The sequence below is a fragment of the Camponotus vicinus genome, unplaced genomic scaffold, assembly GCF_025532165.1.
Source record: "Camponotus vicinus isolate PSW18456_S1 unplaced genomic scaffold, iyCamVici1.0 SCAF_11, whole genome shotgun sequence".
NCBI lineage: Eukaryota > Metazoa > Arthropoda > Insecta > Hymenoptera > Formicidae > Camponotus > Camponotus vicinus.
In genome coordinates this window covers 1,009,181-1,025,649 of record NW_028141947.1, presented here as the reverse complement: position 1 = coordinate 1,025,649, position 16,469 = coordinate 1,009,181, and the positions used below count along the sequence as shown (strand labels likewise).

The following is a 16,469-nucleotide window of genomic DNA, read 5'->3' as shown; positions in this document are numbered from 1 at the left end:
CGCGCACTCTTTCTATCCGAGTGAACTTACAAACAAATGTTTGAATTAATTGTGATTAATCTCATAGGTTTCCTACTGTTGCGAAAGGAGTTACGATATTTTACAGGCGTAAAGCGCAGAGTCGCTGTGTTTTATAAGAAATGTAACGTCCATATTCCGAGATTCTCATTTATCAAAATTTAAATGACGCGTTTAGCGCGCGTGAGAATATCTACTAAAGCTCGAAAGCGCACCCGGGAAAGCGAGGGGGAAATATCTTTCCGGGAGATGAAGAATTATAGCTTTCTATTAACCCGTCGTAACCCAGACTGGAATCTGGTGAATGAGCGAGGGAGAAAAATCGCGCGGCGCATCGAGATCTTTTGCGCGGTTCATCGTTTGCCGGGAACATAATGCCCGGGCAATAAAAAAAAAATATTCGCGCGGCCGAAACACACCGGGCTGAAAATGGAAATTTTTTTTTCAACTCAATTTGCATTCCGCCCGGCGTATCATCGCGCGCGCATACGTTGGAAATTATTTTGAAAACCGACGATATACAGGGTAGGCCATTTTAATCTACGCACTGAAATATCTCAAAATCCATAAGTTTAAGACAAAAATGTTTCAGACAAAAGTTGTATGGTTTCGAGGGGGCCATAAGAGGGTACCATTGGTTTGATCTTGAAGAGTCACCTGAAGGTTACGTGAAGGTCACCTCCAACTTTTTAAATGGGACACCCTATATGCTTTTGCATATTCTTGTAGCTCATCTCGAGAGCTTTCCAAAACACTATAATTAAGTTAGTTTTTATTAAGTACTTTCCGAGTTATGAGGCTTGAAATCATTTCTTAATTTTACATAAACCGTAAAATATCTTGTAAAATATTCATTTTTCGATTATCTTACCTTAATACTTTTATGTACAAAATAATGAGAGGAATCAATTGGTGTAAAGAAAACACATAATTGTTTCGAAAAAAAAAATGTAATTTGCAATTAACAATTACATTTTTTTTTCGAAACAATTATGTGTTTTCTTTACACCAATTGATTCCTCTCATTATTTTGTACATAAAAGTATTAAGGTAAGATAATCGAAAAATGAATATTTTACAAGATATTTTACGGTTTATGTAAAATTAAGAAATGATTTCAAGCCTCATAACTCGGAAATTACTTAATGAAAACTAACTTAATTATAGTGTTTTGGAAAGCTCTCGAGATAAACTACAAGAATATGCAAAAGCATATAGGGTGTCCCATTTAAAAAGTTGGAGGTAACCTTCACGTAACCTTCAGATGACTCTTCAAGGTCAAACTAATGGCACCATCTTATGTCCCCCTCGAAACCACACAACTTTTGTCTGAAACATTTTTGTCTTAAACTTATGAATTTTGAGATATTTCAGTGCGTAAATTAAAATGGCCTACCCTGTATATCTCACGTTGGCGGAAGGAACGAAAAGAGAAATGGCGAATGATCTCGCCGCCATTAATCGCGCCACTGATCCCGGAATTGTTATCGATGATCGCCTCTTGCAATGCTGCCGGAGCAAGTAACTCCTTCCTTTTTGTTCCGTGTACACCCCGTTCGTTTCTGTTCTTTCCCGTCTTACCGCCTGGAAGCGAAAAACGTGCATTGTGGGTCGGCCCGATGATCCTTGATGAGCGATATCCGTTTCCGTTCTAGCGAACAAAGCCTCGTTCTCACCGGAAACACCGGAACATCGTTATCGTGGTGGCGATTCCGCTCATCACGCGCTTCAAGCTTGTCGAAAATCGAGCTATCGCTATCGCAGGTCGTGACACGTGACAAGAAAACGTACCGAAAGATGTAATAATTATTATCCGCATTCTTTTTTATAAACAAGATGAAGAGAATATTTTTTCAGATCGATTAGTATATTGTATATTTATTAATTTCTATTTAGAAAATTTTCTAAATTTTTCTGTCATTGCAAAACCTATCTCTATTAATTTTCTTATCTTATTTTTATTTTTAACAACAATATGTACAGACGTTCGCTTTGGAGTTTCATATTTATTTTTGTCAGATATGGCAAGGCACTGTTATTGTATGTTAATATATTATTTCACTGAAGAGGGTCTGAAATAGATCGAAACATACTTTGATAGACATGGTTTTATGATAATTTTATATTACTTACGAATATTCGCTCTAATTATTGCATTTTTGAGTGTCTTTTTATTTATTTATTTGATTGTTATCCAATGGACCTTTATATGTAATCAATTAATTTGAATTATATTTCTTTAATGTCGAATTCAATAAACGCGATATTAATTTTCTGACGTGGATATCAGCTGATAAAAAGCAAAGATATGCGCTCTACTGAAACACGAGGGACATTATATGTAAAATTTACTTTGGCAAAGTACATTGAATATGTTAATATTAATACGGCACGATAATGTGTAATCAGAGGAAAGATTTATATCGCATTTACAATCTTTCATTCTGAAATAGTAATTTCGATGAATAGAGAGGGTGAAAGCAGTGCGCAGAATGAAAAGAAAGAGAGCAGAAAATTTTTAATCTTGATGTAGCACGAGCCATATGTCGTTCAAGCTTTTGCGAGCTACGGTAATACATAAGTGAAATTTGTTTTGTATATCCTAACTAACATGATGGATCTATATTTTGAACAATGGAACATGAAGAATGAATTTTTCTGATTATGGACTAGCATTACATGACGTAATATCCATCCGTAATCAAATAAATGATTAGCAAAATCGAACGAATCTCGCGATTTAATAGAAATTATGTAGCACATATTCAGATATCATTTCTCCTTTTGTAATTAAAAAATATGTAATTAATATGATGGCTCGATAAGCTTGAATGTTTCGCTAATCCAGTTCAAATTAATGCGAAATTTTGCTTTCTAATTAATTTCAACTGGATTAATGAAACATTAATTATAGATTTTTTTAACAAATACAAGCTCAAATAATTTATTCGAGAAAATTATTCAAATATATGCCATCACGGTAGCGTGTTTGATTTTAAATTCTATTCTGTTCTATTCTAAATCTTATCATTCGATTCCGAGTAATAATTATATCATAATGTTATTGTTTTTATTAATCAAAAGTTCCTTAAATTTTATTACTTGCCGACTCTGTCGATCTTTTCTTTTTCTTTTTAATTCTCCAAGAGACCGGCAATCTCGTTAAACATTGCGTAGTTTCACGTCTGACACCAGATCTACCGGCAAAGATACACCGTAGAGAAAAAAGTTACAAAGCACGCCTCTCGAAATTAGTTTTATGCAGCAGAGAGCAAGATATCCGCGCGCGAGCTACTGCGATCTCTTATTTACCCGTGTCTTCTTTCTCGTTCTATAAGCTTTATAATATTACATTCTGTCTCAAGTGTCGCGAAAGAAGCAACTGTCGCGAAATCCATTAATGCATGACGTCGCGTCTTGGCTGGAGGTTGTCGCTGCTTAATCCCGTTCTTCTTCGCGGGGGCGAGCAATCAAAGGAAACGACGCTTCTTCCGTTTCTCCATCAGGCAACACGAAGCTTATCACATCGACTAACGCTTACACCCACACCTTGTCTGCTGATCGCTGGTACACGGATAGTATAAACAAATTTTAGACAATCGTATTTAGTCAAACGAAATAACGAAATACATGTATACCTGTACGAGCGAGCCGTATTTATTTTACCGGAAAAATTTGACGTTCGACGTGCAGTTTTTAACTTCGCCAAATTAATGGAAATCCGTGAAACGCGTTAAAAAACGTGACGAGTGTCGCTTGGCTACCGGTTGGCAAATTGTTGCTGGGTTATATCACTGGCCTGGGTGATACCATCGAGGAACTGCGGCGAGATGCGGCTCGTTCGCGCAAAATGAATCCCGTATCGTCATCGTCGTCGGGGCTGTCGTCGCGAGACAGGAAACGACCGACCTGTAACGACTCGCCCGATGACCCTGTAAATTTGTTTCCCGGCAAATATCGCTTCTCTCCGCGAGACACGGTTTCAGGACCGTCAGGACGACGACGCGACACGTGGATTTACGAGACACGTCATGGGGATGGAAGTTTTAGCGTGAAACATTGACGGCCTGGCTCGTTTTACTGAGGTACTAAGTCGAAGCTGGGGCTACCTACGTAAGTAGACTCCGCTTCCTCGATACGTGACTCCATATGTTCGATCTTTAAATCAGTCCACCCCGAGAGATAAGCTCGTATCTCCTCTCTTGATATTGCACCACGAGAGAGACGTTTTTTTTTTATCGACTCTTATGACTCTTGCGTGATCTTTTCCATTTTCGGAAATGAAATATTCTTGTGTGTTTCTGTATAAAATGATAACTTATAATAATTTCATTAATGGATCGCTTCAAATATTGTTATATATTTAGTCAAAATGTTAAGGAATAAAGTGGAACAACTGGTGGAGAAATTATGCTCTCTTTAGTATTTTGAGAAGATTGAGATTCCAGTAATTACAATATAATTCTAATGAAACGAAGGATTTTGTTTAATTAAATTGGAAACATACTTAATGCAAGAGGCAAATATAGTATTTTCAATTAATATTTCTCATACACATACAGAAGGTGATGTGGATGAACATTTTCTCTAGATTAATTTAAATAAATTTCAATACAAAATTAACAATTTTAATGTTAAATAATTAAAAAAAATATATAAATGATGGCCCCTAATTTTTGACATTTAAAAATTGCCAATACTTACTTATTTTTCATGAAATATGTGTTCAGTAGAAAGAAAATAACAGTAGACATGCAATTGTATTATTTTGACATTATAGAGTGTATGCAATGTCAGAAATAATTCAGCAATTTATCAGCAAATCTAGCCAGTCGTCACCTGACGCAATCTCACACAATATAAAGCAGTCCAATTTAACGATTATGTCCAGACAGACACGTCGTTCAATATATACGTTTAATCGCGACATCGTGCGATACAAATAATGCGCGGCCATAATTACGCTCGATCCTCCCAAAGAGCTTCCATAAAAGCGCATCTCGCCCTCTACATACATCAATGTGACGACGCAATCTTCGGAACCCTCTCTGCGAATGAGAAACAGGAGGTCAACAATGACGGCATCGGCGATGATGATATCGGGAAGCGTTTAGCCCCTCGAGGCTCAAAGGAAGGGGTGACTCTTGCAGAGCAATAGTAAAACGCACGGGGCGATTATGGCGCTCGTTTCTTCCACACAAAAGATCAAACAAATGAGGCCGCTCGCGACGAACGCTTTTCCGTGCGAACGCGATTTTCGCGAATTCTGTATCTCTTTAAGCCTCTTGTCTCAGGAGGGGGAGGGGGGAGGGCGATTAGACACGGGCGGGTGGAAAATGCCCGGATGGCTGCTCTTATTGTCCTCGTCGGCCGAGTCGGATTTCCATCCGGCTCTTTCTTTTTTTTCTCCCCCCCCCTCTCTCTCTCTCTCTCTCTATCCACTTTTTGCAGCACCCTTTCTCTTACCCGTGCTCGTTTGCAGCTGTAAAAATCGAGGGCGCACAATTGTTGAACAAACAACTCTCGGAACGAGCGCATCTCGTTAGCTGGAACATCGCTTTAGGATGAGATCTATATTTTTTTATTCGTTTGCAGGACGGATCGAAGTATATTTCACAATCGTCTCCGGTATTTCTTCTCGAAAAAAAAGCAAACGAACGAATGTAACATCGATTGCTGAACGGAATTTTGTATCGGTGTGGCTCGAATTTGCTTTTTCGTAAAATCGAAAAAGAGCGAAGCGTATGCTCCATAAATAATGAATTTTTTATTACCGTTTAAATTTTGATCGTTCTATTAAGGCATTCTTATTTTATCGTCTCTGTTACGTGTGGTTATGCAACAGATACGCGAAATTATTTCTTGTATCTGTGAGATCTAATTATATTATAATCATTATGTTTACGTCACTCGTAATACCGCTAATGCTTAATTACTGTGAACGATTTACCGTGTTATTGACTCTAAATAATATTTGATGAGGTATAATTCTGTAGGTATGTGTGTGTATGTGCGGAACGCATTAAATCTGCAATTGATTAATTATGCATTATATTTTTTGCATAATATATATAATTTTCTGATACAATTTAATGTACGCTTTATATCTTATAGAATCCCTTTATACATAATATTTCTAAATTATTTAATAATACTTTAGATATTCAAGTTTTTTTATTAATTACAAGTAGATTTTTTCATGACAAAAGTATTAAGGACCTTTATTATTTACTAAATAAATAAAATTATTTACTAAATTATTTACTAATAAATAAATAAAATAATTAAAATTTCAATTGTTTCTCAGAAATCATTTATAAAATCAAAGATGCGACTCGCGCTTTTAATCCACCAGTGTAATTCGCTGTGCGGGTTTTTTTACATCTTCCTTATTCGAATGTTTCGCAAGAAACACCGTAATTACTACATAATTACTCCATTGATTGCCGTAATCTTCGTGGACGTAAAGCTTATTTCCGAGCAAGTTTAACCAATTTCGAGTAAATAGCGCGGCTCGGCGTTCTTCCTTAGTAGCCAAATGCGACGGGCTTGATTAGATTCGAGTTTCAAGCACTTTAGTTTATCTTGGCTGCGTTCTTCCAGCAGCCAAGCGGACGCCCAGCATCCGTCTTGATGGCCGAAAACGTCGGATGGAAATTTACAAGCGTATTTTATTCGTCGCGAGTGGTGGTGTCGTCTCCACGACGACTTTTCGCGCGATAAGACTCGAGGGAATCCCCGGCCGGGCCCGCGAATTCGGAGCCATTCACTTATCTGCTCGCTCTAGTCGACGAGACAGCGGCAGTTTCGTGCGACGCTTTCGGTAATCGCCGGTTGGGCGTAAATCAAATTTCAACTTTAATAGCCCTCGAAACTTATTCGATTCATTAATGCCTCGCGGAGCGGCGATAATTCCTTTTCCCCTCGCCAGGACTTCTCCCCCCTCCGTCGTTCCTTTGAGGGCCAACGCGCTATCCAACTTTTGTCTGGCTCCTACCGGATCCCCTCGCATTATTTTCACACTTCGCCACGCTTGTGTCAAGTTTTAATCGCGACTGTCTCAGGCGATCCCGATCCAAATTCAAATCGACGAAATCGTCAGTTTTTGCCTTCGATAGAGTTTCATGGTAAATTCAAATTCAAATTGCTTTCGAAAATCTTGGAGTCGAAAAAATCTTAGTGTTGGAAAATTTATGGAAAATCCTCCGCTCCCTCTATCGCGAGGAGCTTGATCGTTTCTCTAACGACGGGGGGGAGGGAGGGGGGACTAAAGACTTTAACCTTCGATCGAGAATATCTCAACACTTCTCAGGCAAGTTTCCTCGTGGAATGAAAGCGATAAATTTAATTAGCGGAAATGTTTAGGTGTTCGAAATTGCTGTTAGCCACGAGATACCAGACGTTCCACGACGCTGATCCTCCTTCTTTCCTACGCCTCGGCACGCGGTATTTTATATAAGAGCGAGGGCGGTTAGGGCGCTCTTACCGGTTTAAAGTAATTTCATCGTGGCCATGTATCATCCCGTGAACTTTCCATAGTGTTTATTAGATAAATGCAGTCGGTCCGCCTCTCTCGCTCGAGTTAGGTTTGCAGGGAATGCGTGCTATGTAAGGACGGGCCAGGATGTAGCGCGACGCGTAGGGTCCTGAAAGATGACGTGGGCGTCTCCAAGATCCTCCTCGCTGTACTTTGTCACGCTTAAGATCATAAATTACTCGCGATGAATTAGGAAAATATGTCGCCAAATTTCCGCATAGTTTACGGGAGCACTCAGAGTCACATTTCGGGGGTGGAAAATGGCGGGGGGCGGAGGTGCGTGCGGGAGAATGAATTAAGACGCGGCGGGAAATTAATAGCGAGAGCGGGGGAAAAGATGTTGCGGAATCCACGGTGGAAAGTTTCGATCCGAACGACGTTCCAGGGATTAAGGAACTCCGAGATTCGACGAGGCATGGCTGGAAATTACCGAGATGTAGGGATAATTCAATTATCCGACGTCATTGATTGCAGATGGTGGACTTACGATAACTGGAGCGAGGATGTTAAAGGAACGAGGAGGCGCTCGGTATAAAACTTGAGGGGAACGAGCGATGGGTGATCCGGATGTTATCGAACTTCGCCTCGATGTCGTAAAATTTCCGCGCTCTTATCATCCTAATATCATTATCCGACTTTAATCGACGGCATCGATCTACCGTGGAAGCGCGCGTGGGAGTGATATTGAAATAGAAGAATACTGATATCGCTTTATAGATGCGATGGTGAATTATAATGTCCGACGAAGCTCTCGGATATCATCTCGCAAACGTACTTTAACGCGCCCGTGGTATGAGTGTATTTAAATTACGGCGGCCGCGAAATGTCTGTGGTTGCGAAAAATGAATGGTGACCGGAGACAGAAATATCGCCGAGCGCTTTGGTCACGGAATGCGGTAGCGTTCCGAATAAAATCCGCGAGGTAAAAGTTACGCAGGTAAATTCAAAAACAATCCTCGGAAACTCTACACCCGCGCTATCCGATAACGGAAATAACGCGTGCTCGGAATTCGTCAGGAAAACATATGTACGGTGGATGAAATAAAAATGGAAAAGGGGGATGAGGGAGCGGAAAGAGAGAGAGAGAGAGAAAAAGATGCGTTAGTTTGCGGTGATTATATCCGGTCCCTTTTTCCCCTAATTAAACGGGGGAATCGGTATCCTTTATATCGGTAACAGCGACATCGAATATATTCGGCTCGACGAGGTTGTAATTTGTCATCGTCGAGAGAACGCGACTGATTAAAAGCGACAAAATGGCGATGATTCGTGCAACGCGCATCCTGCCCGAGTCTCGAGCGGCAAGTTCCGCCATAATTTCGCCGTGAATTGATTAAAGGTTTTTAATTAAAAACGTAAAGAAGGTTAACGTAACACGCGAATACGTTGAAATGTAAATTTTTTACGCGCGACAGATATAACGGCGGTTTCATCGCTCTTTTAGTTCGTATTTTTTCGAGAAACAGATATGACGGAATGACGTTGCGTACTCGCAGGGAATAGCCTCGAATAAATGAGCATGATGAAGCGGATATTGTGGTACGAGGAGGAAAATGCGCGTTTCAATTTGTTTGTTATTTACTTGTACAAGTAGTAAATCATAACGGATCGGGCTACAGAGTGGTCAATTATCGCGAGCTCGATAGACCGCATTTCTGTTCTCAATTCAGAGTATCCGTAATGAAATAGGCCCTCCCCGGGAGACGCTTTGATCTTTCCTTCCCTTGCATCCCGAGTCTTTATCCTACCATCTATAACTGATGAATTCGATCGAGAAGCAGCTTCTATCCTGGCTTATTGAGTCTGATCCGCGTGTCTTTTGCACTCAAAATCCCTTTGCTGTCATCGAGCATAGGATGTCGAGCATAGGATGCTCTGTTGCGGATGTACAAATTGTCTTTTAGAAATTTTACACAGAAATGCTACGTCTACTATTGCTTATGATGGCAGAAAAGTTAAAAAAGTCAAAAAAGGTTTAGCGTAAAATTTAGAATTTATTCTCCAAAATGCTTTATATTTTGAAAAAAGAAAATAAATAGTCTAAACATGAAATCAAACCAAAAATTTCGAAACTGGAAAAATATAATATGTAACTTGTATTGTTTTTAAAAAAAGGATATAATTTTTAAACGAAATGAATGGCTGCAAATTATAGTAGAAACTTTTCGCGCTCATTAACTTTATGTAATATTATATTCTCAGGAAAGGGGAAGAAAGAGTGAGTTATGCGGTGCAAGTCAAGTGGCATTATCAAAAGATCAAGTGAAAGGCACCAACTCGTGTATCATATATCTTTGCGTGGGTTATTTGTATCTACGAGAGAAACTGCTTCGAATTCCACTTTTTTCGCATTTCGTGGCTGCTTTCGAACCCCTCGCCATAAATTCATGCCCCTTACACCTACTATAAACTTGGGCAATATTTTCTCTCACCCTTCGTCGTCGTACCTCTCGGTGTAACCACTCTTCGAAAACGTCGAGCCGATGTGCAACGACGATCGATTTGCCCTTAAGATGAATTGCTTGTAACCGGTACGGTTAGGTAAATTCGAGATGGAGTAATTCTCGAATGCATCTATTCTCCAATGCAACTGTAGTCGCGAAAACAAATATATTGATCTTGACGTTTAACGCTAAATAATCAATCGATCACGAAGCTTGTTTGTTTCGTGTAAAATATTGGTCTTTCTGATCGAGAACCAAACGCGGTGGCATTTTAAGGGACTTGGAAATGAACGAGAGTTTAACTGAATAAATGAGATATATGAAAATTGTTTCTTTTTCGAGCGGATGATATCGTCGTATCCTTCCTCTTAAAAGCGAGAATAAATTACAAACAGGATCGTCTTTGCACGGGAAATGTAAGAGTTTATAAAGATTTTAGTTTATCGTATAAACTCGTACTTTAACGCTGAATATGCGATAAGTTTTTGAAACAATACCTACGAAATATTTATAGAACGGATAAATACGTAATATTATGACGCCGCACGAAGAACAGGCCGTGAAAATGTATATATATATTCTCAAACCTGTATACATCTTATCTCCAGATTACTTTATCTCCTAATAGTAATGGAGGTTTTCCAACTCCGGACAAATCTAATTTTCCACGTTGAAGCTGATGGTGTGCTGTGAATATTTTAGCAGCGTGCGAAACTTCTCTTACCTTCGCTAGTATCTACTGTCGATTCCTATAAAGAAGTCTGAGTTTATGCGATGCCCCGTGCTACTCGATAATTCTCAAAGCGACCGATTGTTACGTTTCAAACGTACAATTGTGATGAAATATGCATCGCAGTCACTACTGATTACGAGAAACTGTAGACAATCTCTAATAAATTCAGCAAAATTTTAAATCGTTTGGCATAAAATCTCAAGACTTTGATATTCTCGACAAAACGAAAGATTCATCTCGCATTCTCATAAGAAAATCAATTCTGCTTCTCTTATCAATGTACACAGTAAAAAATTGTGCGTCCATAATTAATACTTTAATGTAAAATTAACATACAATTTATATGTTATTATTTTTATAACGTTTTCACGTGTTACATTTATGTCGACTTTATAACTTGACACTTTGTATATGTCTCTTAGAAATGGAATATTATTTTGAGTATTTTTAACATAATCATTTTAAATAATCAACATGTCTCAAAGTCAGTTCAACATTCTAAGAAAAATTTAAGTAAATCTTGAAATAATCTTAAACTTTGACATACAAAATAATCAAATTTACTAAAATCAAATGTTTCTATTACAAATAATTTAAGTTAAAATAATCACTATTACATGTTAATGTCCTCAACATTTCTTACGAGTTATTGCAACTATTTTTTCATGTAATGTTTAATTAATTTATATGTTATTTTTATATTACACTTAAAGTCACGATAACAAAAATAAATGTAAAGTATTGCGTCAATTATTTAACATTTTTAGTTTGTCAATAAGTAACATATGACGAGTTATTTTAATTTTCAATTTAGAGTGGACTTTCTGGGACATGTGAAAAATGTTATAATTAACATTTTATTTTTATTTTTATTAATCATGAATTATTTGCAATCATCTTCTATAATTATTTTTTTGCTACTTTCATACATTTTGTTTTCTCTTAAAAGCGACAATGAGATTTTGAACATTCGAGCAAAGTATCGTTAACTACCTTATTTCACCATTAAATATCCTTATTTAATTCACGTGTTACGGACGACTGCACGAAAGACGTATCACGGACGCGACGTTAATGACCCGATGGCGAGGGTGCGAAATTGAAAAAAGCGACGTTCGGAACGAAACCATTAAATCGCTAAAGTTCTACGCCGAGTGAAACGAAAGAAAGAGGGATAGAGAAAGAGGGATGCCTCTCCTCTTCTGGATTTCTCTTGACGAGGAGATCGGCCTCTCGCGCTCCAGACGATCGAACTTTCTGGAATCTTCCGGCGAGAGTAAATTGAAAGTATAAATTACAGATAAGGGATGCCGGACCCTCCCGATACTTGGCGCGACTGGTTAGGGATGGTGGGAGAGGGTTGATCGTCCTGGATCGTCTCGGAATGGGCGGTTGCACGAGAAGTCAGTCGGTTATGCCCTGAGCGTGATGCCCCTACCGATCGAGTTTTGCTCGGGGTAGCTTCCGGCTCTCCCTTCTCTTCGCTTCTCGTGGATCCGGATATTCCCAAGGAGCCGTAGGAGGCTTCCTACCTTTCCGCAGAGGCTACATCTACATTACGTGCGGCCTTACACGTGTGCATTATGCACCGGCATTGGAGCCAGGTAGTAGGAATGCCAGGCACGAGGCTTTCGCAGTAAGTGGAAATATTTCTGCCGTGGAAACCGCAAAAGGTATCACTGTCAGCCAGCTGTTTCGAGGCTTGTTTAAGCGCGAGGAACTGAAACGTTCGGCCTGAATTCCGCGGTCGCCGCTTCCCGGCGTCTGGATACACTTTTCTCGCCGAGGTAACGTTCCGCCCGACAAGTTTTAATGCAGCTCACGCGTCCGCGGTAATTATGACGGATCGATTAAAACCGACGAAATAAAAAGAACGCCGGCGAAACTCTGAGAAACTTGCCCGAGCGTAAACTTCGTAAAGGCGGAGATTGCATGGTGATGAAAGTAACTCGAAAGTTTCGTGTTTTTGTAAGCATAAGAAGGGTGAAAGGAACCTAAGAAGACGAGAAAGAGAGGGAGAGAGGGGGAGAGTCGATGTTAAAATCTCATTGAAATTTTTGGATGTGCCGCGACCGCGGTTTCAATCAAAATTGCGCTCTGATTAAGAAGCGAGGGAAGAATTCGTTACCCTCGTCTTTTCATGCAGTTTTTACATAACAGTTTTCTTGGGTTACTAAGCACGTTTGACACGTCGCAAATGTACATGCATGTCATGTGTCGTTGTAACTGTATAACTTCAAGTACGTGACTTTCGTCGCAAATCGAGAAGGCACATTTCTACCCCGTAAAAGCTCCAGAAAAATGTCATATCTTCTCTGATGATTTTTCAGACGCACACGGCTTAGTCCATATTAAACTTGTATTAAGTATATAAGATGTATAAATTATATATAAAAATTATATATACATTTTATATAATTGTTTAATAATTGGAAAAATATTGTAAAGAATCAGTTTATCTGATTTATAAATAAATTTACGCCTGTCATCTCTGTCTCTTTCTCTTATCTTTGAAATTTAAAGAAATCTAGCTCTCTCTGTTAAAGGATATCAAAACATTAAATTTTGGAAATTTACTAAATTTATTAAATTCATTCAAAGGCGAGATCAGAGAGAGGTTCCAAAAAAGCCCTTTATGATAATACGCGAGGCCGAAATGATATAGAACTAAATTATACTTGTAGAACAAAATTGGGTTATCTTAAAATATCGCACAGAGAGTGGCACTATTTCCGTTAGCTTGCAATTTTTTTCGCTTTATTTTTTCTTTCGTTTTTCTCTAAAAATACTCATTCTTCTTTTAAACATAAATCCATATTATCCTCAGCATTTCGTATATCGATAATGGATAATACAATCATAGCTAGAAATAGAGAGGACGGCTAATCAACTCTTCGATATCGTTTAAACGAATTTCTTTCACATGCGCGCCCTTTAATCTTCGTTCTCTACTTTTCTCATATTCGGAGCGCACGCTCGATACATTTTTCAATTTGCAGAAAGGAGAGAGAGAGAGAGAGAGAGAGATGCGCGGTCACCGATAACAAAAATCGAGTTAACCGAAATTCGCTCGCTCAGTTATGCTGAGCTTTACGTAGGAACTGCACTCGTAGGAAGCGAGGGCACTTTAGTGACAGATAATTGCTTCGTCTGGCGGAACAACGTTGTAACTGACGTCGTGGTGAAAAGTGAGGAAACCCGCGTGGCCGTGTTTATTTCATCTGTCACTCGGTCGAGCGACTCGCGGTCTTTCTTCCTGGCTGTTCCTTCTCGTTCAAGAGACATACGTAATTTAATGAACAGTAGCGGGGAAAAACAGCGTAGGCGTATGAAACTTGAGAAATACACAGTAAAAAATAAAATGTTTATTATAACATTTTTCACACGTCCCATAAAGTCCACTCTAAATTTTAAGTTCAAATAACTCATTCGTCGTATGTTACTTATCGACAAACTAAAAATGTTAAATAATTGACACAATATTTTACATTTATTTTTGTTATCGTGACTTTAAGTGTAATGTAAAAGTAACATACAAATTAATTAAAAATTACATGAAAAAATAGTTACAATAACTCGTAAGAAATGTTGACGACATTAACATGTAATAGTAATTATTTTAACTTAAATTATTTGTAATAGAAACATTTGATTTTAGTAAATTTGATTACTTTTTTATGTCAAAGTTTAAGATTATTTAAAGATTCACTTAAACTTTTCTTAGAATATTAAACTGACTTTGAGACATGTTGATTGTTTAAAATGATTATGTTAAAAATACTCAAAATAATATTCCATTTCTAAGAGACATATACAAAGTGTCAAGTTATAAAGTTGACATAAATGTAACACATGAAAACGTTATAAAAATAATAACATATAACTTGTATGTTAATTTTACATTAAAGTACTAATCAAAACACAAGAAAATTTCAACATATGGACGCACAATATTTTACTGTGTACAGAACCAATTCAAGGCATAAAAATTTCATATTTTCGCTTATTTTTAAATGTTTATTAAAAATATTAATATAAGATAGAGAAAAGATTCCAGTGATATTACGATACTGAAATTAAAAAAGGCAACAGAACCATTTATTAAAAATATTTGTGCCTCTATATTAAAGCAATACAGTTCTCGTTGCTTCACTTTATTAGAAAATAATCTCGCGTGACTCAAATTCACTTACATGACACGATCGCTGAAAAGAATATCAATTACTAGATTATACCTTTTATAACGTGGCGTACGTGCAGTGTAAATCAAGCAAAAATCGTATTCTCTCTCGATTTGAAGCTTGAATCTTGGCTTTTTTCGCCGTAAAAGCTTTTCCTCGTAAAGATCTTTAGTTGAGAGATCAATTATATGTAATTAACATACGTGTGTGCTGCGAACATACGAAAACTTCCAAGTTATCCACTCCTGTTTCTCTGTTCGAGGGACTATTACTGTGACTCGTGAGTCGCAGTCGACTGCACTACGCACGACTGCATTATCCTCGTTACTTGCCTTGCATTTCCTACCATACAGCGAACTGTTGACCTACTTTCGTCTTTTCTCAGATCTATGTCGGAGATATCGCGTTGATATGCGTCGGATGCATCATTGATTGGCAAATTGGTCTTTCCATCGCCATGCAGCTATTTTTATCGTTTTTATTTTCTTGTTACTTTTCCTTACATTTAGGAGGTTACTTGCTTAAATCTATTTGATTCGATCTTTTGAGATTGGAGAAATTTAATCCCTCTTTTTCTCTTGTTTATTTCTATAAAATTTATATAGATAAATAATATTATTTTAGTTTTTTTCTGATATCTTTGAAAGAAAAAAATCATATTTACTTGAAAGATCATTTTATTGAGAAAGCAATCTATAGAATTACTGGCAGAAGATCTAATGTCGATTATCGATGAATAAAAATTATTTACTCGATATTTTTTAATGACAACAAATGACAAAATTACTGTCTTAAGGTTAAAGAATAATATATTAGAGATTTTTTCACAACAATGTCAAATTATTTTTAAGTAGAATGCATTGTAAACACATTTATTAAATTTTAGCGTACTTTAAATAGCGCTGAATTTTGCTCTTTTTTTATTTTTGACGATGCAATTTATCATGCAGAGAGGCGCAATGATGTGCACAATATGCCGCCGGATACAGTGTATTTATTTGTTTTTATTGCTCCGCGTAATTACCTCATTGTATTCAACAGATGCAAGGAGAGAGTAATTGCAACCTAAAGAATGTGCAAAATTTAATTAACGGGGACATGAACGTATTAAATAAAACTTCAAAGAGATGCCAGCAGTTTCATGAATGGTATAATCAATGGTACAATTTCGCTAGTACAGTAAGAAAATAGAAGGCGTAATGAGATACTTAACACTTGAGAGGCCCCGTTTAAGTTCTTCTTAGCAATTAGGTGCATCTCCCTCCGGTAATGCTTTTAATAATCCTTCACGAATAAATCGTATTTTACGATACTGATTTAATTGTAGTAAAAAAAAGGATTAAAAATTGAACGTTTTCAAAAAGACGAATTAATCAAAATTTAATTTTTACAAATAAATAATTTAACTCCAATAGTTTTTTTCAATGAAAATATGATTAAATAAATATACATATAATGTAAATATGTACACTAGTCATTTGTAAAAAATACATTTCAGCATTTGATAAAACTATCTGTGTTTTGACACACTTTTCAAACTCTTTTTTTTTTTCAAA

The 16,469-nt window shown here is 37.4% G+C and overlaps 1 protein-coding gene and 1 long non-coding RNA gene across 5 annotated transcripts in view; one reads left to right on the top strand and one right to left on the bottom strand.

Annotated features, from left to right (window-relative positions):
• LOC145961203 (uncharacterized) overlaps window positions 1-15,206 on the bottom strand; it is a 69,650-nt gene extending 54,444 nt beyond the window's left edge. The window contains exon 1 of the long non-coding RNA XR_014435589.1: window positions 15,117-15,206. This is a non-coding gene — a long non-coding RNA (uncharacterized LOC145961203). The remainder of the gene's footprint in view (window positions 1-15,116) is intronic.
• LOC145961201 (lachesin) overlaps window positions 1-16,469 on the top strand; it is a 235,105-nt gene that overhangs the window by 103,291 nt on the left and 115,345 nt on the right. The window lies entirely within an intron of this gene.